Genomic DNA, 27,450 nt, shown 5'->3' with positions numbered 1-27,450 from the left:
GCTGCCTTGGGTAGGACATTCTGGGGAATTGTGCAGGACAGTGGTGCCAACCCCCTGGCTGTTTCTCATGAGTTCCCCAGGCACTTCACTCTGAGCTGTGTTTGCCTGCACCCTTGATAATGTTCAGTTTCTGTTAATTGATTCTCATGGGAAACTTGCAGATTCTGGCTTCAAACAATTAACTCAAGGCAGTGTCAATTTACTCTTGGCAGAAAGCCCAGGTCAGCTTGACCTAGAAACTGCTTACCCTGATTGGTTAACGACCAGCATTCAACTCTTAACTAGGGATTGCTAGCTCAGTTTGAGGTGAGGTGTGTTAGGAGTAGAAGTGCTGTGTATGGTTTTGAGAGAGAGAGAAAGAGAGGATTTATTTTGCTTTTATTTGTATGCAGAAACTCTGCTGGTTTTATTTTCTCCTTTTTAATAAATCCTGTAAATAGTTATTCTGAGTCTAGCTGACTAGTCATTACTGCCGCAACTAGCTTCTTCGCTGTGCAGGAAAACTCTGCTACGTTTGGGCTAAAGCCAATAGGGCTATGCCTGACACTTCAAAGTTCCAAGAGGTTATGGGTATTGTGCTGCCAGCCTGAGTTGTGGTGGTGTCAGCATCAACGGCGTTGGTTCCAGTAGTTCCAGAAGTTGTTGTTCCTGGCTGGTTCCTGACCGTGGTGAGCTGGTGACGCAGCGGACAGAAGGACAACAGCTGCAGCGTGTGAGTGCTGGGTGCTGTGGTTCTTGTTCTCTCTCTCGGTGGTCGTGAGTAGCTGGTTCCGGGTTCCAGGGACATCGCTCTCAAGATGGCCTCACAACCAGTTCAGATGGCTTTTGAGCGTCTGAATGACTCCAATTACTTGCTGTGGTCGGAACGCATGCAGGCAGTGCTGCAGAGGGATCGTCTCTGGCAAGTGGTGAGTAAGTTTCCTGCAAAGCCTGATGATGAAGACCTCGATAAAGACCAAAGGGCAAGGGCCACAATTGTCTTGGGGCTGGAAGATTCCCAGTTGCCGTATGTGAGGGGAATCAAGACAGCTAGAGGTGTGTGGCAAGCACTTAAAGAACTCCATGTGCGTGAGACAGCGGTCTCTAAGCTGTTCATTCGCAAGGCATTGTACAAGGCAATGTTACAGCCTGGGGTTACAATGCAGGAACACCTACACAGTTTACAGTTAAAGTTTGCAGCGCTACAGGAAAGAGACTGTGCATTAGACCAGCAGGAGAAGGTGGCTATTATTTTGAGCTCTCTCCCGGAAAGCTGGAAAATTTAGTTTTGTCTCTAGAAGGCATACAAGAGAGTGATTTATCCGTCAGTTACGTTACTGGGCGTTTGATTGAAGAATGGCAGAAGAGGCAAGAAAGGTCGGTTGCTGCAGAGGCTTCTACAGGCGGGCGGTTTGGAAGGAGTTCTCATGCCGTGCCAGAGGTGAAGCAAAAGCAGCGTACCGGCGATGAGTCAGCGTTTGCTGTTAGGCGTTGTTTCCGATGTGGGTCTTCAGCGCATCTAAAACGACAATGTCCGGAGTTGGTCAAGTCTCAGTTGCCGGTGCAGGAGCAGAGACGAGATCAGCAGCAGCAGTGGAAAAAGAAATTCTTCAAACGAAAACAGTCGGCTCAGTTGGTGACCGGCGAGGTCAAGATTGCTGATGAGAAACAAGCGGTCTGGGTGGTCGATTCGGGAGCATCTCGCCACATCGTAAACTCAGATGACTTGTTTGTTTCCAAGAACTCAGCACAGCGCAGCCAGGTGGCTCTAGCAGACGGAAGTACTTCCGAAGTGATTTCAGGCGGTGCAGTTTTTGTTCCTTGTCTTCGTGAATGTCTGCAAAATGTACTGTGTGTGCCTTCATTAAGGAGCAATCTGATGTCTGTAGATTGTTTGCTAAAAGCTGGGTTTAAAGTGTATTTTGAAGGAGACAGTTGCATCATTAAGAAGGCTGGTGAGATTTTAGGCACTGCTAAGTCAGAGGGAGGCTTGTTTTGGCTTAAAGCAGGATCTCAAGCTGCAGCAGTAGTCAGTAAATCTCAGCCTGCAGTGAACAACAAAGCTATACATGACAACTGTGTGCACTTATTGCATAGGAAATTGGGGCATGCTGGCTGGAAAAGTGTACTAAAAATGTCTGAATTGGCTGATGGGGGTAATTTAAAGAGTTGTAACAAGTACCTTGATTGTAATGTGTGTAAAAAGGTTAAAACCCACAGAGTCTCTTACCCCAGAAGTGACAGAGTTAGTGAGTCACCGCTACAGCTGGTTCACATGGACGTAATTGGTCCATTTGCTGTAAGCAGGGGTGGATCGCGTTTTTCACTAACAATTGTGGATGACGCCACACGTTATTCTTGGGTTTTTCCCATGAAGAACAAGGGTGACGTGTTCACTAAGTTTAAAGGCTGGGTGGCATCTGTGGAAAGATTTCTGTCCACTAAACTTAAAAGGATTCAGACGGACAGAGGTGGCGAATTTATGTCAAATGCTTTTAGAGATTGGTTACAGAAGCGTGGCATTGGGCATAGAAAAACAAACGCTTCTTCCCCAGAGGAGAATGGAGTTGCAGAGCGAAAAAACAGATCTTTACAAAATATGATGTTTGCCATGCTTGATGATGCTGATTTGCCCATGTCTTATTGGGGGGAGAGCATGCTCACCGCGTGTTATCTCCAAAATAGGCTCTTTCATCAAACAATAGGTACAACTCCGTACTTTAAATTGTTTCAGAAAAAACCCAAAATTGACCATTTGCATGTGTTTGGATCAAAAGCCTGGGTATTAATTCCAAAACAAATGAGAAAGAAGGGAGATCCTAAGACCAAACAGTTAGTGTTTGTGGGTTACCAGGAGCTGGGAAAAGGTTTCCGTTTTGCTGAAGGGACAAATGGCATTGTGATCTCCAGGAATGCCAGTTTTTGTGAACATAGTGGCTGGGAGAGACTACATGCGAATACTGAGGTTTGGTTTGAACCTTCCCAGGAGCTTCATGACTCTGAAGGTAGACACAGGGAGTCAGAGTCTGAGGGGGAGGAAAGTTCAGATAAGAGCTCTCAAGAAAGTGGAGTTAGCCAGAGACCAGTTGCTAAGCAACAAAAGAGAGGTCGTAGTTCTGAAGAGGAAAGTGGGTCAGAAGAAAAATTTTCTCCCAGAAGATCTAAAAGACAAAACAAAGGAGTGCCTCCAGTGCGTTTTTCTCCTGATACTGCAAATGTTTTTAGTGTGATTGCAGAACCCAAGAGTTTTCAGGAGGTGTTAAAGTTACCAAAAGAGGAGGCAGAGCGCTGGAAACAGGCAATGGAGGAAGAGATGTCCTCTCTGAATGAGCACCAAACCAGTAGCAGCGCCTGAGGGGGCAAAGATTGTAGGCTGCAGGTGGGTGTACAAACTTAAACCTCTGGTGACAGGAAAGTACAAATACACAGCTCGTTTAGTGGCTCAAGGATACTCTCTGAGGCCTGGAAAAGATTATGACGAGACTTAGGCCCGGTGAGGACATATCTAGGGTTGGAAGTGCGCTGGGCCCAAGATGGCAGCTGCCTAATTAGTCAGCAGAACAAAATTAAACAACTACTGACTACATACAGAATGCAGGATTGCAAAGGGGCAGTGGTGCCTATGGATCCAGGTTTCATAAAAACACTTCATACAGATGAGAGTCCTGAATTTGAACATCCTGATGTATATCATTCTGTAATTGGAAGTTTATTGTATCTAGCACAGTGGTCCAGACCTGATATTAGCTATGCAGTAGGCATATTAAGTAGATTGGTCTCAAAACCCACACTAAATGCCTGGAAAGGGGTAAAACAAGTTCTGAGGTATCTCAAACAGACAATTGGCTATATGTTACAATTAAATTCTTCAGAGGATGAAATGTTGAGTTGCTTCTGTGATAGTGACTGGGGAAATTTGCCGGATAGAAAATCTGTCACAGGACTGGTCATAATGGTCGGTGGAGCTTTAATCAGCTGGCGGTCACGCAAGCAAGATGTTGTAAGTGTGTCATCAACGGAATCAGAGTACGCCGCATTGAGTGAATTGTGCAACGAGGTGATTTATTTCAAGCATTTGTTAGCAGATTTAAATGTAAATTATGGAGAACCAGTACAAGTTTACATTGATAATCAAGCTTGTATAACTTTAAGTAAAACAGAGGGTTTCAAATCACGTTCTAAACATATCTCTGTAAAATACCAAAATGTGCGTTGCTGTGTACAAGACAATATAATCACCTGTACTTATGTATCAAGTGAAGAAAATGTAGCAGATGTGTTAACTAAACCATTGGCAAAGGTAAAGAACAAGCGAATGTGCAATGGTTTAGGTTTGCTGGAAAAATGATCTTCTACATAGGTGTATTTGATGTTAATTGTCCAGCAGAATCTGTGAGGGGGTGTTCAGTTTCTGTTAATTGATTCTCATGGGAAACTTGCAGATTCTGGCTTCAAACAATTAACTCAAGGCAGTGTCAATTTACTCTTGGCAGAAAGCCCAGGTCAGCTTGACCTAGAAACTGCTTACCCTGATTGGTTAACGACCAGCATTCAACTCTTAACTAGGGATTGCTAGCTCAGTTTGAGGTGAGGTGTGTTAGGAGTAGAAGTGCTGTGTATGGTTTTGAGAGAGAGAGAAAGAGAGGATTTATTTTGCTTTTATTTGTATGCAGAAACTCTGCTGGTTTTATTTTCTCCTTTTTAATAAATCCTGTAAATAGTTATTCTGAGTCTAGCTGACTAGTCATTACTGCCGCAACTAGCTTCTTCGCTGTGCAGGAAAACTCTGCTACGTTTGGGCTAAAGCCAATAGGGCTATGCCTGACACTTCAAAGTTCCAAGAGATAATAGCCTGGTGCCCACAGATATAATAGAGGACACTATCTCCTAGCCACCATTAAATTAAGATTCAAATGACACTTGACATCTGGGCATGGGATGGGCAGCAAAATCTTGCCTCAAGTGGCATGATGTTTCAGGAAAGTCCTGAAGCTTAACCATGTCCCATGTGCTGGTATCCACACTTGTCCTTTCCTGTGAGAACCCAGGAGAAAACTAGACTTGCACTGTGAGTCAAATATTCACTCTGAACTTGGTTTATGTCAGTCTTCATCCTAGGTGGTGATGAAGTCTACCAAAAGGATGGACCTATTCCCTACAGTGGATTAATACATAAATAAAATCTTGCCAAATGGCATTTCATGAAGGACCATGAATCCTAAGAAAGATTGGCCCATCAAAGAGAAAACATTGCCCCATACCTTTTCCTAAATGGTATTTAGACATTGGTACTGACATCTGTTTACATGATCACATGATTGGAGCGACAAAAAGGGGTCAGGTCAAGGGTGCACCTCATCCCACCACGTTTGTAGTTGAAACAAACAAGCTAATAAAAGTTAGGTTGGTTAATTTTTATAGCTCTATTAGTGAAATGCAGAGTTTATCATCGTGGAGGAAGGCAAAATCATGATAGATTTTAAAAAACAAACAGCATGCTCCGGACTGCACAAACACCAGCAAAGTGTAGGTCAGTGGCTAATCAAAGCTGACAGGGACAACAATGGGCTGGGGAGTGACCAAAGGGCAGAGTTCAAGATATGGGAAGAAAACCAAGAGAAGTAAATCAGCTTAAGTCCAAAATGCTTCAGATCAATTGAGTTGGGAGCCTTGGTGAAAGAGCTAAACTAGATGTGACATTAATTGCATGATTGCAGTGAGCATGGGCTGCGTTACCAACTATTCTGAAGCTACTATTCACTCGGGGGGGGGGAGTGGGGAACTTCCATTGGCACTCATAGGATTTCCCTTCCTAGAACAATTTCCTAGGTGGAGATTTTCTTTGGGGCCATGGTGTGTGTGTGTGTGTGTGTGTGTGCACGCGCATAAAAGAGTTAAATCCTGCCCTCAATCTTGATTCCCCCCAGCTGCTATTTAGAATTTTGAAAATTATCACAGAATTGGTGTAAATGTGTAGTCTAACCCCCACAACACTAGACACTCATCAGCAGGAGCCCTTCTCCATGTGCCTCCTTTAAGGGAGGTGTGGAGGGTTTTCTAGTGGTAGCTCCCCAGTACAGTGGTACCTCGGGTTACAGACGCTTCAGGTTACAGACTCCGCTAACCCAGGAATAGTACCTCGGGTTGAGAACTTTGCTTCAGGATGAGAACAGAAATCGTGCTCTGGTGGCGCGGTGGCAGCGGGAAGCCCCATTAGCTAAAGTGGTGTCTCAGGTTAAGAACAGTTTCAGGTTAAGAACGGACCTCCGGAACGAATTAAGTTCATAACCCAAAGTACCACTGTAGTGGAATGCTTTTCCCAGGGAAACGCGACTGATACCATCACTGTCAGCTTTCCAGCACCAGGCTAAGACCTTTCTGTTCGTCCAGGCTTAGGGTTCTTAAATTGGATCCGATGGTAGCTTTGTTTGAGGTGCTCTTTAGTGTAAGGTTACCAGATTTTTTTCAGTGAATCCAGGGACACTTCTTGTTTGCTATGTACATGTGAATGCTGTGAAAGCTGTAAATCCGGGGACTGTCTCCGGGAAGCGTGGGCATCTGGTAACCTTACTTTAGTGGGGTGGGGAGAATTTATCCTTTTTATAGTTACATTGGATGAGTTCTGTAGAAATTACATTTATTAGATCTTGTTTTCACTTGTACCTGGTTTTTAACTCATTTTTAAAATCTTGCTTGAATTCTATGGATTCCAAACAATAAATGTAACAGTTAATAATATAAATACACCCAGAGCAGGATAAAGCTATGTATCTATCTATAGGCAATATTGGGATTCTTAATCAAGCATGGTGGCAGTAAAGTGTTACAGCCAAGAGAAGCTCAAAGGCACTCTACAAAAGCCTCTGAAAAAACAGGCAAATGCCTTATATCCATCTATCTCAGTAGTGTTTACACTGACTGGCAGTTGCTCTCCAGGGTTTCAGGCAGAGTCTTTTCCAGTACTACATGACAATATTGGACATTAGACACGGGACCTTCTCCATGAAAAGCAGATGTTTCCTATTGAGCTGCACTCCCTCCCTCAAAAACGAGATCTTTATTCTTCACATGCTCTGTTCATTAGCAGCAAAAGCTGAATACGGCTCAGAACTAGTCCCATCCTTTGGCATTGATATCCTAAGGACACAGAGATGCCATGTCATTTCTTCATTCTCCTCCCATACCTGCCATGGATCCAAGTTACAAGTCCTGAGGGACACAGCTGCTGGGGAGGAATTAGGGAGAAGAATGTAGCTTCAGCCACCCTGCCCAACCATACTGGTGTATTTAGTGATAAAAGCAATATCACCAGGTGACGACCTGGCTGGCAACCATCGCAACTCTCATTTCACCCAACCATACTCTAGGGGTAGACTGATGTTCTCCCCAGGAATTATCTCCAGACATGACTTTAGAGATAAGTTTGCAGCAACAAGATATAAGCAGCAATTCTTCTTTGTTGGCAATGAGGGATTAAAAGGCAATCTGTGCACAATCTTGTAAAATTGAGGCAAAATCTAGGTCAGAGGTCTTGGGTTTAGTCATATGATGGGGCTTCTGAAATTCACTAGTTGCAAATTTGAGGCCTAAATCATTTGAGATGTAGAAAAGTAGGAAGATGCATTCATGATACTAGAAGTGTCAGGGAATGTGGAAGCATGAGAATGTGCTAGCAGTTATGTCCATGCAGTAATCTCATGTTGGGAAAGGAGCAAAAGTTAGTGTGTCGTACATGGAACATGACACATTGCATTATTAGCACAGCGTAGCAGGTTGGACAGTGTTCTCGAAGCTACCAACATGTTTGAGCAAACTGATGGAGGCAATGGAAAACAGGAGTGCCTGGCGTGCTCTGGTCCATGGGGTCACAAAGAATCGGACATGACTAAACGACTAAACAACAACAGCAGCAGGCATATGAGTGGGATATCAGCTGCCAAGCCCTGCGTTCAGATCTCAGCTCAGATGCAAGCTTATTAGATAGCCTTAGGAAAGCCTCAATCCACCATACGTAAGATCAGGATGATAATAGTGGCTTACCTAACAAGTAGCTGTGATGATGGTCACAAATGTAGATGGTTTGAAGAGTGGATTAGACAAATTCATGGAGGATATGACTATCAATGGCCTCTGGTCATAATACCTCCAAGATCAGATGAAGTTTTGCTTTGAATACTAGTCACTGGAGAACACAAGCAAGAGGTGGAGATTGTGCTCATGCCTTGGTTATGAACTTTCCAGGGGTATTGGCCATTGTGGGAGACAGGAGCAGAGCTCTTCCAATGTTCTTAAGATTATGTGCATGAAGTTCTTTGGGCAATTAGGAAAAGTTCCATACAAGCACCAGTTCTATGTATAGCAAGGATGGGGAATCTGTGGCTCTCCAGATGTTGATGAACTGCAGCTCCCATTATCTCTCCCCACTGCCAGAGCTGGCTGGGGCTGATGCAGGTGGTAGCCCAACAATAGCACAACACGCTGTTGTTTTGTGTTTCATTGATTTAAATGGGAGGTTAAGTATGTCTCAAAGAAACCAATGAGATCTACAGTGGTACCTTGGGTTACATACGCTTCAGGTTACATACGCTTCAGGTTACACACTCCGCTAACCCAGAAATAGTGCTTCAGGTTCAGAACTTTGCTTCAGGATAAGAACAGAAATCGTGCTCCGGCGGCGCGGCGGCAGCAGGAGGCCCCATTAGCTAAAGTGGTGTTTCAGGTTAAGAACAGTTTCAGGTTAAGAACGAACCTCCGGAACGAATTAAGTACTTAACCCAAGGTACCACTGTACCTTGTTTCCATTAATATTCACAGTAACACAGGTGCATGGAGACTTCATAGGACCTACTAATGAGTATCATGTGATGCTTTGTACTGGAAGAATGTTCTTGGGTTGTGCCTTACAAATGATAGGAAGCCAATCCATTTCCCAGATCAGTTTGGAAGCACTTGTTGATTATTCTTTTCTTTTTAAACAATGTGCTGTAGAACATTCTCAAATGTTATGGAATCTCCCCTTCTAACTAAAACTGAAGTGAAGTAACCCCTAATAAGACATGAAATTGCTGCCATCTCATCTATACTTTCCCCCGGCGGGGCTCATTCAGCGTGGATGCAACTCTTAAAATGCACTGAAAACACACATGTTAATCTCTAAAGATGCGAGTAGCTTTGCTGAAATCGATGTCCTGAATGTTTGTAAAGATTTGTGGATATAGAACTATTTGCAGGCCCAGGAAGTAAATGATAAACCACACAGAATCCAGTAGTTCATAATAAGTCACCCTGGCTGTGTTCCAGGAATTGTTGCCAGTAATAAGAGTTTGGGAGGCTGCCTCTATCTAAAAAAAGATTCCTTTTTACCATTAAGGCTTAGTCTGTGTGCTCATCCTTTGAACAGAGTGGGCTGTTTATTTATCTGTATGTGTGCATAATAGCCTGAGACAAGGTAAATCCCCCCCACTTTTCTTTCTTGTCTTTCAGGTATTTTTCCATCGTTCCTTTGTGCGTGACTGTTTGATTTGAGCAGCCTCCTTTTTTCTTTCAAATAGAACTGGGGAGTAAACAAAGCACCTTTGCATTATGAAGAAAGGAGGGGGGGGGAGAGAAGAGGCAGCTGAACAATCGACCCAGCAAATAACACTAACTCCTTTTGGCACTTCTTCTTTCAAACCTAGAGAATTAAGAGTAAATGCTTGTGTTTAAAAACAAAATTTTAAAAACCCCTATGCACCCCCCACCCTTTATCCCACCCTCCCAGAAAACCCCAACCCCCCCCCAAAATGGCATAAACACACACCAGAAATATTTGATCTGGTCTTTGTTTGTGTGCTAGTCTTTCTGATCTACTGAGGGGCAAGAAAGTGGTACAGTGGTACCTTGGGTTAAGTACTTAATTCATTCCAGAGGTCCGTTCTTAACCTGAAACTGTTCTTAACCTCAAGCACCACTTTAGCGTAATGGGGCCTCCCATTAGCCAGAGCACGATTTCTGTTCTCATCCTGAAGCAAAGTTCTTAACCTGAGGTACTATTTCTGGGTTAGCGGGGTCTGTAACCTGAAGCGTATGTAACCCGAGGTACCATTAATTGCAATACTGCACAGAGTAAAGAGCAGGAAGGTATTCCATCCATATGTGCATTAATCACTGAATCCATTGCTGGAATTATAGGCTTATACCTGACTCAGTCAACACAGACTGGCAGCAACTTCCCAGCGTTTCAGACAAAGTGTTACTCGCAGCTGGGGCTTGAATGTGGGACTTTCTGCATGCAAAGCAGATGTTCTACCACTGAGCTGCAGCCCCTCCCCAGAGATCCTCTCTAGAGTCACAAGCTGTTCCTGCTGATTCTCCCCAAGAGGAAAAGGCTATCACAAAGTGAAATGGGAAGCTCTTGCTCTTTTTCTCTAGATGGCAGCATCTACCTTATGGTCTGTCTTCTGAATGTGAAACAAAATTCACATGCAATACATGAAACGCTTAGCATTCTGGTTTGGTTCCGAATGTGTAGATCCCCATGGCTGGAGTATTTGCATGGCAATACTACTTACTCAGCAGTAAGTCCCCCTGAGTTCAACGGGGTTTGCTTACTCCCAGAGAAGCAAAGGGAGCGCAGCCTTAGTTTGCAAAGCTTCTCTTGGTTTCTCAATTCCTCTTGTTGATGGCAGTCTCTTGTCTAGTTGAGGGCACTTTTCACAAGCTTTCCCTCCCCATCTCTTTTCCGTGCAAATGACATGGTATCTCTATGGTTGTGCTCGCCAAGATTAAGGAGCAGGTATTCAAATGGTGTTACTGAGTGCAATGGTGCATCCGCTATTAAGCAAATAGTTGCCATTTACTCCTCCGGAAAAAGAAAAGCAGAACACTGTCCAAATTTCCAGTGGGAGAAGCACCTTCCAGCCTAAATACTGACTAGCTCAGCCATTGCTGATGAGAAATGCTTGCACTGGTGTAGTGCATCTGCTGCACCATATGAATTTTCCCTGTGGAAACAGAATATCAGTGGCACTGACTGGAATTCTACTCGTATTATAATATTTTGTTGACTAATACAAGGGGAGGATAATAAAAGGCAACAGTTTCACTTACAATGCATTCTCCTGAATGAACTCTGCTCCCCTTGTAGTCCATACATCAACATACTAAACAGATATATACATTAAGAGAATGTAATCCTCATGTGGAGTGTCCAACTAGTGGAACAATCTTCATGGGTTCTCAATCAAACTTGGACCCTGCTCTGAGCACACACCAGGATACTATAAGAAATTGGGATATTGGCCAACTTCCATAACTTCATAAACCTTCTCTTTCTCTGAACTGCTAGGACTCAGCTAGATTGGTAAAGAAAAAGAGATCTATACGTGTTCTATATGCAGTATAACATTGTGCCACCAGATGGCACTGTTGAAGTCCCGTTTCTTCCTACTGGATTTCCCTGTTTAAATTATGATGAGTTTAACGGAAATGCTTGTTTGATGTGTCTAGATTTAGCCCTAGTCATTCAGAGTGGGAATCAGAGAAGAATATCATGACTTAGAAACTCCAGATCGTTCAGAAACATAATCTGATCCAGAATGCAGCCATCCGAGCGAGACCTGTTGGAAGCTGGATGGTCATAATGTGGGACACAATTATGGTACCAGCTGTGCTGGTAACCAATGCAGTTCTAAACTCAATTTAAAGTGCTGTTTATAACCTTTAAAGCTTTAAATGGTTTAAGTCTACATTATTTAAAGGACCATAAATGGGCATCCAGGAGAGGCAGCTCCCACTCCACAGATTAACCAAAAAAACAACAAAAAAACAAACAAAAAAAAACAGATTCCCAGCTTTCATTTTTTAAAAAGAGATTCACTGTATAACATTTGTATAACCTGAAATATGAAGCAAGAAGTACAGCCATTACTCTTTTTGCTTGTGTGAGAAACTAGCTTACCCATCTCTTTCAGTAGTGTACTCTGTTCCCCCACCCTCAGCCTAAAAAACACATTCAGTTTCTCTCAGAGGCCTGTCTATACCTGTATCAATTTACCTGCACATTGAAATCAGTAAGGGAGGTCTTCCTTATTTGCCCACCACCAGGAGAAGTGAAATAGGCAGGTACAAGGCACAGGGGGTTTATCGTGGCAGCCCTACAGTTGTGAAATTCATTGCCAGCCAGGCTTCATCAAGCTGTCAGGAAAGATCTGAAGACCTTTTTTTCCCCTTCAGAAGAATGGCTTTATTGGTGGGTATGTTTTCTACTGTTGGGCTTGACTATAACTTAGTAATCTTGGCTGCTTGATTTTTTGGTTGTTGCCAGTTTCTGCTATTTTTCCAATGAGTACTGATTTTCAGTGTTTTGCTGAAATGTTTGTTGTTTGTTTAACATTCCATGAATTGTGGGGGGAATCAGTGCAGTTTTGAAAGGTTCAGTTCATCATCTTGATGCAAAATGGCATCCAGTACTATCCAAATGAAGGCTAATGTGTGGATGTTGGTACCAAAACATAAACCAAAACACTCTCCTCAGTCTCAGGAACCATCACAACAAATTTGGTGACGATATATTCAGAGGTGACAAAATGGCATCTGAGGATTTCCAAGCATAGACAAAAATCCACTTCTCAATCTCAGGAACTGTCACACCAAATCAAGTGACAATATTTTCGGTGGCATCCAAATTGGTGCAGCTTGGAATCATCATGCCAAATTGGGCAGTGACATCTTCGGAGGAATTCAAAGTGGTGCAGTTTGGAATGGTGCAGTCTGCCATCTTGAATCAAAATGGCACCCAACTATTTCCAGATGTGGACCAAAATGTGCTTCATGCTGTTGTGAAACCATCATGCCAAACTGAGCAACAATATGCTGAGAGTCATCCAAATTGGCACTGTTTGGAACATTTCAGTCCGCCATCTTGATTCAAAATGGCTTCCAACATCCAAGCATAGATGGGAAACTGTTCCACCACCTTGGGAACAAGTCATGCCAAATTAGGTGATGATGTTTCAAAGAGGCATCCAAACCAAATGAGAACAGACAGGCAGAAAGACAAACCACTTTCCAAAATATATAGTAAGTTATATTGTATATTTGCCAACTTGTGAGATTTTTCTCAAAGATGAGGAATACAAATTTATTGAATAAATAAGTATATATTCCACACCTTTGAGGAAATTCTCACAAATTTGCAATTCACATTTAGGTGTGCTGTCATTGCATGGACAGTGAGAGCAAGTGTGCCAGGTGGATGCTCCCATTCTCAAGTTCCCTGTCAAGTAATCGGCCAGGTTGTTGTCGTTGTTACTTGGGTGGGGAGAGAGACAATATCATCCTATATGGCCCTATTTTAAAAACAGAATGCCTAGTGATGAAGCAGAATAGTGTAAATAGACAATTTCAAAGGAAGTCAAAGTGCTGTTCAAGGAATGGAAGTTGATACCCAAAATAACCAAACAAGGATCAGACAGCATTCAAATGAGTGAGGAAGAAAGAAGTGTCCCAGAAATCTGAGCCAGGAAATGGTTGTGAAGCACCAGCCCCACTGAGATAACATTTGAAGATATTAAGAAATACCTGTATAAATGGGTTGCGACTCCACTTTGCCATGCTGTTCATAAAGCGAGAAGAGCTGTGAGCCTTTCTCAAGCCAAGAGGAACAGAAGGGTCATGTTTAATATAATAATCAAGTAATCCATAGGCATTAGGACAAATAGCATACTCCAGATACACTTTCAAAGGGCAGAAGAGCTATCGTATTGAAATCAGATGCCGTGTACATCACACATAATTTCTTCCCGCACTCCACTTCTGTCCTGCTCTGCTTCTTTCTGGCTCTGGAGATACATCTGTTTCTCCTCCCTCAGTTGATATGATCCAGTTAAATCCAGGCTTTGGAGACACTTGCATGAAACATCCACGATTCCTTGATTTTTCAGAACATAAATCTTGCGACGAGCCTCACTTTGTAGGCCTCTGTTATGAGATCATTTTCCCTATGAAATGCTATTCCGCCCCCCCCTTTGCAGCTATATTGAGACCCATGCAAACATAGCACTGTCAAAACTGATCTCCATATAACACACCAAACAGTTGTTTCCCCAGAACACTGATGAAGAGAGTGAAAAGGGTAAGAAAAGAAAAATGCTGCTAGCTAGGGCTCTTCAGCATTTTAACAGGCAGCTATGGCATAATTGGAGATCTCGAGAGAATGCAGACCCTGAACATATCAAGTCACAAAAGGCTTTGCTTAGACGGAGATTCTGAAAACAGGCAACCTGCTATCAACAAAGATGGCGCTCTGTTTGTCTACTGTATTCCCCTCTCACAGCTACAATTCTCAGAGCAGTTTAACATTCCTTTTTTTCACAGAGAACTCTTGGAATTGTAGCTCTGGGAGGGGAATAGGTGTCTGCTAACAACTCTCAGTACCCTTTAACTACAACTCCCAGGATTCTTGGGGAGAAGTCATGACTGTTTAAAGTGGCATCATAGCTATCAGTCAAATCAAAAATTAAAAAAGGAATGGAAATGTTTTGAAGCTTATATGTTAAAATATTGTCCTAAGGAAGATATGTTAATATGCCTAGAATAAAAATGTTAAGTATATCTATGCTTTGGAAAATAAAAGAGATAAAAGAAATAAAAAGAATGATACATTTGGAGAATGCAAAGATAAAAGTGGAAATAGAGATTCAAAGAAGTCAAATTGTGGCGGAGGGAAGCTGCGGGTGGGAGTATTATATGATAAGTATGTAATATTTGCCTTCAATATTTTTGGATTGTATTCAACCTATTTTTCTTTTTTTCTGTACTACTTACTTAAACAAAATAAATAAAATTTAACATTTTTTTAAAAAGTGGCACCATAGCATTTTAAATGTATGGTGCATACGTCCCAACATTTCTCCAATGAAAATAGGGGCGTCCTATTCCATCACCACCACCATCATCACCACCACCATCATCATTTTATTATTTATACCCTGCCTGTCTGACTGGGTTGCCCTAGCCACTCTGGGCGGCTTCCAATGTATATAAAAACATAGTAAACCATTGAACATTAAATACTTCCCTATACAAGGCTGCCTTCAGATGTCTTCTAAAGGTTGTAAAGTTACTTATCTCTTTGGTTCGGGGGTCGCATAACTCCATACCCGCCAACATTTTTCTGATGAAAACAGGGACACCCTAAGGAAAAGCAGGACATTCTGGGATCAAATCAGAAACCGTGACGGCATCTGTAAACCTGGGACTGTCCCTGGAGGGTCTGCTTGGAGTGTCTGCAATAGTGTCACAGTGGCTCTACTTGAATACCGCCTACTGTGTTTAGGATCAGAGTCCTAACATTACATAGTTTTAAAATGACATGGCCTTTTCCGCCATGAATTTGTCTAATCCCCTTTTTAAAGCCACCCAAGCTGGGTGACTGTCACTGTATGTTGTGGGAGCAAATTCCCCAGTTTAATGATGTGCTGTGTAAAAGAAGCAGTTGCTGGGAACCAGAGAAGGAGAAGAGTGCTCTTGTGCCTCTCTCCTGCTTGAGGACTTTTCACAAGCCCTTATCTGGGTGGCCATTATGAGAACAGCAAGCTGGACTTGTCTTTATGTTCTTCAGCACTTTATTTTGTCTGTCCTGAATCTCCCAGCATGCACAGCTTACTACAGAGGTCGGCTGAAGCTGTTCTCAGTTTTATTCCCATTTATTTCAGACAGGCAGTGAGGATATCTGGATCCTCCATAATAACCGAGTATTCAAATTATGTATCATTTCCAGAAAAAATGGCTAGAGTGGAAGCAACCAGTAGCAAAATGGGTTTGTGTAGTATAAAGGAAGTGTGGGGTTTTTTTTTGGAAGGGAGGGAGAAGGGACAATAAATCACTCATACTGTTGCATCCCAGTAGTATCTGGTTTTGAAACAGCTGAATTAATTAGGTCAATTCCTTTCCAATATTTAGAAGTTAGGAAGGCAGACTGAGACAAACCTCATCCTAAGTCTTCCAGGCATTTCCCTTCTTAATCCATTCCACTGGGGGAGGGATTCATCTTACTTCTTTCAAAGAAAAGAAAAGAAAAGGAAAATAAAATAAAAGGTGTGTCAAGTTGGTTTGATGCTCTCTGACAATATGGAAATAATATTCCCAGTTCAGTATGGACATAGTGTAACTAAGGAATAAAGCTCTTTTCCCAGCAAATGCTGGGAATTTTAGTTCTGCGTATGATGGGTACTTGCTCAGTTTAAACAATCAAACAACGCGTCACCAACAAAATTTTCATAAAATCTGCAGCTGGCAATTTATCTGCATGAATGCAATTAATTATGTTGAATTATTATAGCTTGAGCAGAAATATTATTACCAAGGTCCGTCCCTGGTCCAAGCAGTTTTCCCTTTGCCACACCACTTTCCTGCTCTTTGCCTTTGAATCAGAGCATATTTCAATCCACAGAAAACCCAATTGATGTATGTTCTGACTCCACACACACACAAAAAAAAGAATAGGTTTTCCTATGGGAAAGCAGCAGGACAAATGGAAGTGTAGACTAGCACACCCTAGTACTGTGAGTGGGATAAAGGAATCTCTAGCAGAGAACTATCAGTGCCTCACCAAACTACTATCTCTAGGATATTTTCAGTTAGAGTGGTATAAAACTAATATAGGTTGGTAGGGCAGATAAGTCTAAGCTTCTGATTTCTCTAACAGACTTTCCCCAAAGGACCAAACTCTGATGCCATTGACAGCGAGGTGTCATCCCTCCCGATGTGAAGACGGGCTCTGTTACCTGCTATATACATTTCTACATATACATTCCTAAAACATGTACATGTACGCACACACGCACACACCATGCACAGTTGTGTTTTTACAGTAGGATCTGGACTGCATTGCATAAATTGTGTTTGACATGAAGTGCAGTTACAAATATTTCAAAATTGCGTGTGGGGAAAGCTCAAGAAACCCATTCCCATTGTTATCTCTTCATATTTTATTATTTTCACAGCAGTACCAAAAGCTATGTAACTAAGACCAGATTAGCAATGGAAACCTTTTCTTAGAAACAATTCCCAAAAGACGCTTGCCCATAACTGGCCTGATAGGTATCTGAGCAAAATCAAATGTGAGTTGTCCAGCACAGCCAGGCTTAGTTTGGAGATGCATAGTTCCTAATGTTCCAAAGAACCAATAAACATTAAAGTTGTTGGTTTTCTTTTGCCTTCTATGCACATAGATGCTTCAAAAATCCTTATCTGCATTTCTCCTTGAATTTTGGATTTTTGAATTGCTTGCTCTTGTTTCTGAAATAGAACTGATGTGTTAAGTGAACCACCAAACAAGTCTTCTGTTTTTCCATAACAAGGTCCTTGGAAGATTTTTGCGTGGGTATATTCTGCAATATGGCATTGATGCAATAAAGGAGCAACAGAGGTGGATTTATAGTGGACCAACTAGATATCATTCTGCCTTATTGGTTGTTCTGCAATGCTTCCTCAGTGTTGTCCAATGTTTACCATCTGGAGATGCAAATTGGTAGTATAGCAGATCAAAAGCAGGAGAAAACAACAAGTGTGGAACATTGGTAGTTATAAAAAGTTGCAGGCTTTCAGCAGGAGGCTACAGGACATGGACTGACTGGAAATGAAGCTGTATGTCCACCTTGAAACATTTGCAGGTGTGGATGTCAGGGACTGGATGGATGCAGAGGAACGGTGGGAAGAACCAGCTGGGGAACCCCCAAGGGAAGAAAACTCAGACCCCAGGGATTGGTGGAGGGATGATGATGAGTGATCAGAGAGAGGAAACTGGGAGGTGTCTGAAGCTGAACAGATAACAGGGCTTAATGAGCAGGGAGAGTTTGTGGTGCAGAGAAGTTCAGAATAAGAATCAGTAGCTGCAGCAGAAGAGTGGGATGAGGGAGGCCAAGAGGCAGAGATTTCAGGCTGGGGAGTGTCTCCTCCTGCTGCTGTGATAAGCTCCCCTCCCTCCTAGTCTCCCAGAACCAGGAGAGGCATGAAAAGGACGGAGGAGAAATTAGTCATGTGGGTGCAGTATCTGATTGCTTGGGGAAAACCCAGGAGTGGAAGGGACTTAGGCAGCTGTGGGATGGTGGGGACCTTAAATCTCTGCAACTGCTTTGCAAGACATACCGAAGAAGAGTTGGTGTGCTCATTAGGTTTGACACTCCTGTGCAGATCCTGGGTTTTTCATTTATTTTTAATGAAGTGTTAACTCCACTTAGTGTGGATGCATAGAAAGTGGGGTCGGTTGTAACCAACCCAATACCATCAGAAGCAGAAATAATCATGAATGCACAACAAAAATGGCATCTGGATGGGGCATTTCTTATTAATTACTTGTTTTTCTCACCCCACAACAAGAATGTTACAAGCTGGGCCTACAGAAATCTTGCTTGGTGACACTGGATCAAAATAGTTGATCCAGTTTTCCTTTCTACCTGCTGAGCCTTGCCACTCATAGAATGCTGCTCTGGAGGGCCTCCAGTCTCTGAGACTAGCTGTGTGTGTGTAAACATCAGACCAATCCCAACTCCTTGGATCTCAGTCTATTTATTGAACCCCCCCTTCTTTTAAGGAGCTGAGAGCAGTATAACCGAGGTTATGAACTTGCATATAAAAATGAGAAAGGATTGGCACCATACCTGATGGGAATTTAGTAGTAACATTTCAAACTGGAAAGAGGCTCCTACACTTTTCCTGAAGGCTTCCTGCGTGGCAAGATATGTGAATATTGTATTGACCATAGCCTGACTTACGAATGGAGCTTTACAGCTACCCAACTGAAGTACTGTATTTAGGAAAGGGATAACAGCTGCACTCAATGGAGTTTTTATTGTCCTTTCAAGTAACTCAACCCAACAGCAGCAGCATTAAGCAAAGTGTCGTGGCAGAGCAGAGAGCAGCACAGCCCGTTCCTTGAGGTCATGCTATAAGTGCACAGTTATTTACCTTTCTGACTGCATTGTGCTCATCATACCTGTAGATGGTGGGAACTACTCAAAGACTGCTCCCCATTTCTGTTTATAGGCATAATTCCTAAAAAATATAAATTGCCTTGTCTTCCAGAAAAAAGGCAAAACATAATTTATCAGTGGACTTGATTTCAGTCTGCTCTCTGTCCTAAAGAGTCATTTAATGTAAGTAAGGAACATGCCAAATGCACACACAATTTAGGAAAGACTTTAAGTCTATGAAAACCATTTGGAGTCACTATAGAATTGATAAATGGAGGAACTCTTACCCACAATCAGTACAATAATCCGAAAAAGCAACATTATTAAGCCTTTTTGGCAAACAAATCACCTTTAAAGGGATTTTGGAAAGACTTGGCTATCCATATATATAGAAAGAAAAGCTAAGAACCATACTGGAAGGATTGCATTAGTGAGCCACAGTGCTAACTCTTGGAAATGAATTTTGACAAGTACTCTTGCTCAGTGCTTTTAAAACTTCTACTCTGATTGTGGCTACTCCTCTGTGTTCATTCAGTTAAGCAGAATGTTACAGGGAGTCTTCACAGAAGCAAGGAGTCACAGAAGCTTCAGCTGGGTCATAGGTGATGTATTTACAAGGAGTGGGATTTATAAGGCAGCAATCATGAGCAATAAGCACTGAGATTTAATGGGAGGAAGACTATAAGACAGGAATGGACTGGCTAGAGAGCAGCCAGGAGAAAAAGGAATTTCTTTGGAATGATACTGGGAATTTGTACAAGGAAATGCAATGACAGCAGTTCCAGGTCTGAGGAACCTCTGTCAGGCCTTGGTGGACTTACCAGCCAGAACCATTCCAAATTTTGTCACTTTATTTCTGCAATTTTCTGGGTTAAGGGGGCTGCGTCAGATTATTTTCTGGAATCAAATAACATGGAAATGAGTCCTAAGCATGCACTATATTTCATAAGTTTTCCAGAAGTGGCTTTTATATCATATGAATGTTCAGATACAATGTGGAAATCAACAGGGACATACTGAGAAAATGTAATAACCTGTCATATGAATACAGCTATTACCCGTTTCATGAAAGGAGGCAAATATAGAGGTTATCCCTGAAAGATCACTGTGTATAGGCCTATTTTGCTTTTAAACACAGACTATAAGGGGGAAAGGTGTGAAATGAATAAGCTAAGTACTTTGAAAGGGAATACGCATTGTATGCTAAGTTTACATATGCCAAGGTGTGGCCTGCTTACTTGACACACTGAAAAGGATTGTCCAGCTTTTCCACTGTGAACAAACCTGCAGATATCAATTGTGTGGACTGTGGATCTAAGGATAAGAAAAGATAAAAGTTTTGTTTTCCTGTGGCAATCAATACTGCTCTTTCATACACTTAATCTTTAACTATTTTAAATCTTTTGTTTAGAAGGCAGATTTAGCCCATTGCCATTTATAAACAAGCCACCTTAACTATAGCAGAAGCAGTTTCTTGATGCAAATCCACCAACAAAGAACTATCAGCATCTAGTCCAACATTATCAATGCCAGAAACGAGACAGTGGCTGCATTCAGATAGTGTTTTATTCAACTTCCCAGTGTTTCCTTACCTGATAATGTCCCTTTGCAAGGCACTGTGGGAATGTTCAGGGAGGCAGGAGAGGATATATTGTTTAATGATATCCTTCCTAACTTGCGTTAGCAAGTTCTATATCTAAGCAGAGTTTAAACATTCCCCTTTAAACGCACAGCGGTTTGCTTGTTGCAGGCTAGTTTTAGCCTCTAAATATAGGATTCCTGGTAAGATCCCTTCTTATCCCTCTTAAAAAGAATAAACACGACGATTTTATTAAAGTCAACATAAAAGTAGTTTACTCACATTCATTCAGTTCACAGTTGGATCCCTGAAGGCAGACTTATGTTACAAAAGAATATACACATGTGGAACTATCCCATAAGAGAGTTAGTTCCTAAGTGACTGCGAACAAGCAGTCACTTCTCCTCACACATAGAAATACAAAATGGAGAAGAGCAGAAAGAGGGAGCAGTGTGTTCCCTGCCTTGCTCTTGTTCCCAGGCAGAGAACAGGCCAGATTAGACCATGCCCGCCTCTAGTCACATGCAGAGGAAGTTTGTCCCAGCTCAGGAGGAAACAGGAAGTTTTCTCCTGGCGGGTACAAAGCATCCCCTAGCATGTTCACTCTAGGAATGTTGTACTTGAGTGCTATGTGTTCCACATCCCACAGGCACATTCAAACTGTGCCTCCAAAGGAAGAAAGAAAAGAATCAGGAACATAGTTAGTACTGGAAGTGCACCCTGCAGAAGATGTGTTTGTGTGTGCTCTCAGGTTGCAGCCGGGTGACTGGATCCTGCTCCCACACCTGCAGTACATGAACCAAAACACAGCTGCCCATCAAAATTGGCCAAATTTTGTGACATAGCGTTGCATCCCAAAAATGTGTACAGAAATGCATATAGTGTATTGGGGGAAGCATGCATAAAAATGCATATAAGAAGCTCACTTGTCAATGTAGTTCTGGGACTAACCCTCTGGCCAGATCCAGTTCCAGACCCTGGTCTACACTGACCACCAGCTGCTCTCCTCAGTTTATTTGACTAGTTGTAAAGGCTTGCATTATTATTTTTTCCATAAGATTTTATTAACACTTTTTCATAATACAATATGATAAAAGAAACTAACCTTAAAAAAAGAAAGAAAACATAGAAACTTCTCTCAAAGGTAGCTCCTAACCCATGTCACTTGCAGATAGTGGACACTCACAGTTCTCACCTGGGAGCTTTCCTTTCTTCTAGTCTCTCACCCTGGGAGATTTTCCCTTCCCTGCCTCTCACTCAGGTCCTTTCACCAACCATCCACCACCTTCATGTGTGTAATCCTTGGAACCCAATAATGGCCCAGAGGCCTGCATTAAGAAGACTGTCCAGCATATTCCAGTCCCCAACCAACTCAAGCAGTAGCGATGGAAAAGATGTGGCTTGGATGCTCCAGGGAGAAAACATCGGTTTGCACTTCCTCTTTTCTATAGGTAAATTACAGCACAGTCCTGTGCATGTCTGCTCAGGTAAATTTTACAGGATTAGTCACATTACTGTCAGCTATTGAAATGCTACGCCAAATCAATCAGGGTTAAATTAAGAAGCAACATTTGCTAGATCTATTTCAGTGACATGTATATTGGCAGTAGAAATTCAACCATCATCTCTAAAACAGTATTAAGTTTTATAGTTTATAGTGCATGTTCAGATGAAGTTTCATTGTGGTGCATGTTTGGACTGCAGCACTTTGTTTTCCAGAGCAAATGATAAAATAAGATTAGATTACAAGCGGAGAACTTTTTGCTGGCCTTGTGCTCAAGAACGTCATGTCTGATTTTGGAATGACAAAAAAAAGCTAAGCTATTTATTCAAGAGAGTGAATGGGAGAACTGGTGAATGTGAATGTCACAAGCGCTTGTGTTTAGAATTTCAAAGTAACATTCCAGTTTCCTGTATGCTTTCTTGCAGGAAACTGATTAATTTAGAAGCTTGACTTGTGGGCTGTTTCTTTTTTAAAAAATCTGCCACATCCCATGCTTTGCTGTCACTTGCTAAAAAGTGGCCTTTCTTCTGGCTGTAGAAATGACTCCTTTCTGATTCCTAGATTTCAGAATCTAGACAGTAAACTGGTCACACAGGATAGTGTGATGAGATTCATAGAGCTTTTATTTCTAATACCAAATCTATCTGGTCTGGTACACTATCAGTTTATGAGAGCACTGTTCTTTCCCCCATGAACCTCTTGGAAACCCACCATGATACTGGAAGATGAAGGTATAATTCAGAGAAACAAGACCAGGAAGGGTCTTTGCTTCATCTCTTAGCTGCTTGCTTATAATCCCCAATGATGCAAGGTATACACTTAATAAGTGCACTAAGCTGTGATCTTTGTAGGGATCAATGGACATAACTGCAGATTCAAGGAAACATTTAGATGAAACTGTGTGGAGAATTCATGACAATGTGCTTCTGGAGCAGATGCTAGGCAGACAAACTGGGATACTGAGGCATCTGCCACCTCCTCTTGAAGTATTGTGTACAGTGGGATCTAGGCTGGTGAGGGAATGGGCAGGTGACCTCTTCACCATGTGCACATTTGATTTGAGCTGACAATTTATTTATTTTTTGTCAAGGATTGAGCATGTGGCCAAAACCAGGTAACCTGAATCCCTGACAATGTCTCTGTTATGCTGCAACATCCAGTCTTAATTTTGATTATACCTACAAACACCTTTGGCATGCAAAGAATATTCTCCGCCACTGAGCTGTAGCTCCTCAACATTCTTCTGCGTCACATGGAGTGTATAGAGAGGCTTTGTCCCACCCCATGCCAGGGGCAGACTTGGGTAATCTTTGGTAGCATGGTGCCCTGAATGAGCCCAAAATTTGGCATCCCGAAATGGATCTTCTCAGTGATGGATCTTCTCAATTTTGCATGCCCTCGGCTCAGCGCCCTGTGCATGAGAATCGTGCACACAGCCCTAAATCCAGAATTGCCCATTTACATGTTACACATGGGGAAAGAGCCCCAAGTGTATGACATGCAGAGAGTTTGGTCGGTGAGAATGGAAATCTTGCCCTTGACCAGTTTCTGGTTTGCATGGGCTACAGCCCTTCATGTGTCTAGATATAAATGCCCCATTCAGGTATTCAAGGATACACATAGTGGGAGGCAAAGAGCCTGCCACTCTCTATTGAGCATTCATTAAATATACAGTTTGAATGCTTTAAAAAAGGGTTCTTGTGTTTCCAAGATTCCACTACAGCAAGATACAAATGGCAATATGCAAATGAAGAGGCGGGGCCCTTCAGTTGGCAATGAGTCATTGGCTTCTACTGAATTCTATAAGACAAGAGTTGAAATCTGCAACATGTTTGAGAAGAGGCACTTGGGTTATGTTCACCAGGCACCCCATGCCTGAATGTGCTTTTTTGTTTTACTTCCCCCCCATAAAAATGAATGGCTGAGACACTCACGTCTGAAAGATATGTCATGTGTTCTTAGGAATACAGGATTGTATCCTGTGTTAGGCATATTCAGACGAAACCTATTGCATTCATTCATTCATTTGTTACATTCCATTCCAAAGTTGTTCAGAGCAGGAAACAACAAAGCAGCAAAACAGTGCAATTAAAAATAAAATAATATTTAAAGCATTAAGAACTTCTACAAATATTTAAGTACAGTCACATATCCTCACCTCTAATAATTTCAAGGTTGACTGGAAGAGCATCTTTCAGACATCAAATGCCTGGATGAACAGGAATGTTTTAAATTCCTCCTGAGTGTTTTTAATGATGGAGGTGTAAATAATGTTAAGAATTAATGGACATAACCAACTTAGGTCCATTAATCTCAGTGGATCTTCTATGGTAGAATACAGTTAGATGCAATCAACTGTTGCAGCGGAGCCAAATTATTTCACAGAAATTATAATCAGATGCACAAGGCCTCCAGCTGTTCCTAATTTATGTAAGTGCGGGGAAGAGAGGAAATTTGACTGTTTAAGTTCCAGAGAAGATCAAGTCACAACATCCACTCTGATGCTCAGAAAAGAAACTGCTTAACTTCCCATCTTCTCACTAACCGAATTTGACAATTTTAAAACCATCTTGAATCTCAAACCTACTGACTGCCATAGATCACACTAATAAGATAGAACAGGATGGGGCATATGATGCCAGTGAGTTGATGAGTGCTGCTTTGAAAGACTCATTAACGAATGGCAGCTTTTTGCCAAAATGTTGTTAATGTCCCCAGAAGTCTGAAGACTCTGAAGACAAAGGTGTGCTATTTTTTTGTGATGAAATGTCTGCTAAATTTTGTGACAGCATCTGCTAAATCCCTATAATTAGCATGGGCCCCTGTTAAATGTCATGGGGTATTTGATGAAACAGGGCATGAACTCTGTAGCAACACTCTGGGGATCTGTAATGCTATCCAGCGTGACGTTTGGAATTTAACCACTAGATAGGGTTTCCTTATCTAGGAAACGCAGGGGAGAAAGGCATTTGTCCAGTCTAATGACCCCTGTTAACAGATTTATGCCCCTCCCTCAATACCGACTCTGTCCCCTCTGCCTCACACCAAACAAATGCGTTATCGAGATAATCAAACAACATTCCAAAAACCAGAAACAAAAATGAAGAAAATAGCCCAGTTTGGTTATATCTTATTGCAGGTTTGGTTATTAATATATATGGAAAGAAAATAGAAATATTATAGTTACACCCCCCCATATGCATAGGATACAGTTTGGTATATTGCATATATCCATGCACACACACACCTATCTTTATGTATACTGCTGTTGTGTTGCCATGTAGTGCATTGCTGTTCCGGGGCCATAGCTCAGATTCAGAGCACATGATTTGCATGCTAAAGGCTGCATGTTCAATCCCTGCCATCTCCCATTAAAATGGTCTTGGGTAGGTGATGTGGGAAAGACCAGGTTCTGTCTTGCGGATCCTCAATCAGTGGGCTGCATATGTTTCTATACATATAGGGAATTACGAGGGCTTCCAGTGAGACTGTGGATTTATACACACGGGCTCCTGAGGTACAGGGGAACAGGCCCAGTGTCACCATGCTGCCCTCAGAGGGGTCCCAAGCACCAATAGTGTCTTTTTCTTCATTTTCAAAAAATGTGGGATGCGCAGTCTTCAGAGGACTGCTGGGCCAGACAGCTGGAGACACTACCATATTAATTTCACCCATAATGTCCCTGGGTCCCACTTGCAATGTAGCAGCACTTTACAATGCTATGCTAGCACAGGGCCCAGAGATATAATGGGGAAATTATTGTGCTGGCAGCTCCAGTCTCTTGGCTTGGCAGCACAAGGCATTGGATGGCCCTGAGAGAAGAACCAGTCCTTTCAGCTCCGCCACTTGTCCCCACTGCCATGACCCACTGCTACTTTCCCCTGTCACCTAGTAAGCTTGTAAGCTAGTAAGCCAACTGGAGGGAGGGCTGTGGCCTCCAGGGTTGTGTCTGTGGGTGCCACTGGCCCCCTAAAACAAGGCTTTGGCCCTGTAGAGTGAGGTATGAACAAGGCTTTGCACTAAACTAATACTAAATAATCTCTCTCAGTCACTCTCTTTGCAGGCAGTAAAGGTACTTGTGCTTTCCCAGTGTTTAGTTTACCTGCAATGAAGGACAGTGGAGACTCTGGTCTCTGTAAGCTACCGTATTTACACACATATACAAACTGAGCATAGGATGGAGAAGCTCACAGCATTAACATTCCAACATATATTGCCTCCTCATTAGGTTCCTGGGGAAATCCCCAAGCCATAGCTTTGGGTCCAGCCCAGAGCAAGACAAGTCTCTATGTCTCCAGCATCCAGCATCAGCCTGAACAGCCACCTACCCCACCATCATATTGCTCTCCTGCCTAGGCTGACATAACATCCAGCCAGGTGAGGAGGGAAAAGACCCCACCCCCATTTGTCTCTATGGCAACAGAGCCCACTCTTTAAGATGCCGCTGATGGGTACATAGCTGAGTAGCTTAACAGAGGAACTGGTTTGGCAGGTTCAGCAGATTGTCTTTTCTAGAGTCAAACCTCACAGATACAGGACCACAGGCCTGAAAGGGACTCCCAGGGCTACATTCCCTTCTGAGCAAGCTTTCAGGGGCCACATTGCAGGGGTGGGTGGGACCATAGACAAAAATGGATAGACCAATGGATGTTACAGACTCTTAGCTTTGTACTGGGGGCTACATTTTAGCCATGCAAAAGTCAGAGGATTTACACACCCAAACAAAAACTTCTCCACCCTCCATCCAGGCAAGCAGTGGGCTCATTACTGTGCAAGGACACATTCTAGCCAGGCAAAAGCACTCAAGGAAAGCTGGAAAGAAGGGAGCATGGCCTGGAGAGAGTCCTGAGGACTGGATTAAGAGAGCTGGAGGGCTGGATTTGGTCCCCATGCTTGAGGTTCACGAGTCCTGATCCTCAAATGCTATACATTACACTGTCAAATTTTGTAGTGAACAGGACAGAGAGAGCTTTAAAACATAAATGATTATTTGTATTGTTTACAGTTGAAATAAGGCACAGATCTGGTTTGGGACAAATCTACATGTCCTAATTATGAACTGTAGCGCAGCAGGTGGAAAAAATAAACAAACCGCTAACTTTCCAGGCTCCAATCCAGCAGATTCAACACATTGATGTCTATAGATATTTGGTTTTAGTGTTCCTAACACTGAGTTGGACTGGCCTCCAGGCTGATAATTGACCAGGTGAGCATGATGGGCTCAGTCCACTGGAATCACCTTCTGCACAAGCCCTGTTTAGAACAGGACCTGTACAGAAGTTCAGGCGGATTGTGCCATCTGTCAGTAGGAAGAGCTCACATAAAACTTAGGTAAGGAAAAAAGTTACCTATTTTACCAAGGACTTATTCTGAGATTAAACGTAACCTCAAAACAAATAGGTTCTGTGAGTTTATGCTAACTAGTCTAATTAATC

General features: G+C 42.4%; 1 long non-coding RNA gene across 2 annotated transcripts in view; it reads right to left on the bottom strand.

The window, feature by feature from the left end:
• Positions 1-27,450, bottom strand: part of LOC309377835 — a 51,977-nt gene that overhangs the window by 14,314 nt on the left and 10,213 nt on the right. For both annotated transcript variants that reach the window (XR_014171709.1, XR_014171710.1), the window contains exon 2: positions 15,949-16,016. This is a non-coding gene — a long non-coding RNA (uncharacterized lncRNA). The remainder of the gene's footprint in view (positions 1-15,948; positions 16,017-27,450) is intronic.

This window comes from Podarcis melisellensis (assembly GCF_964234715.1).
Source record: "Podarcis melisellensis genome assembly, chromosome: 9".
Classification (NCBI taxonomy): Eukaryota; Metazoa; Chordata; class Lepidosauria; order Squamata; family Lacertidae; genus Podarcis; species Podarcis melisellensis.
This window is presented reverse-complemented; position numbering and strand designations above follow the sequence as displayed.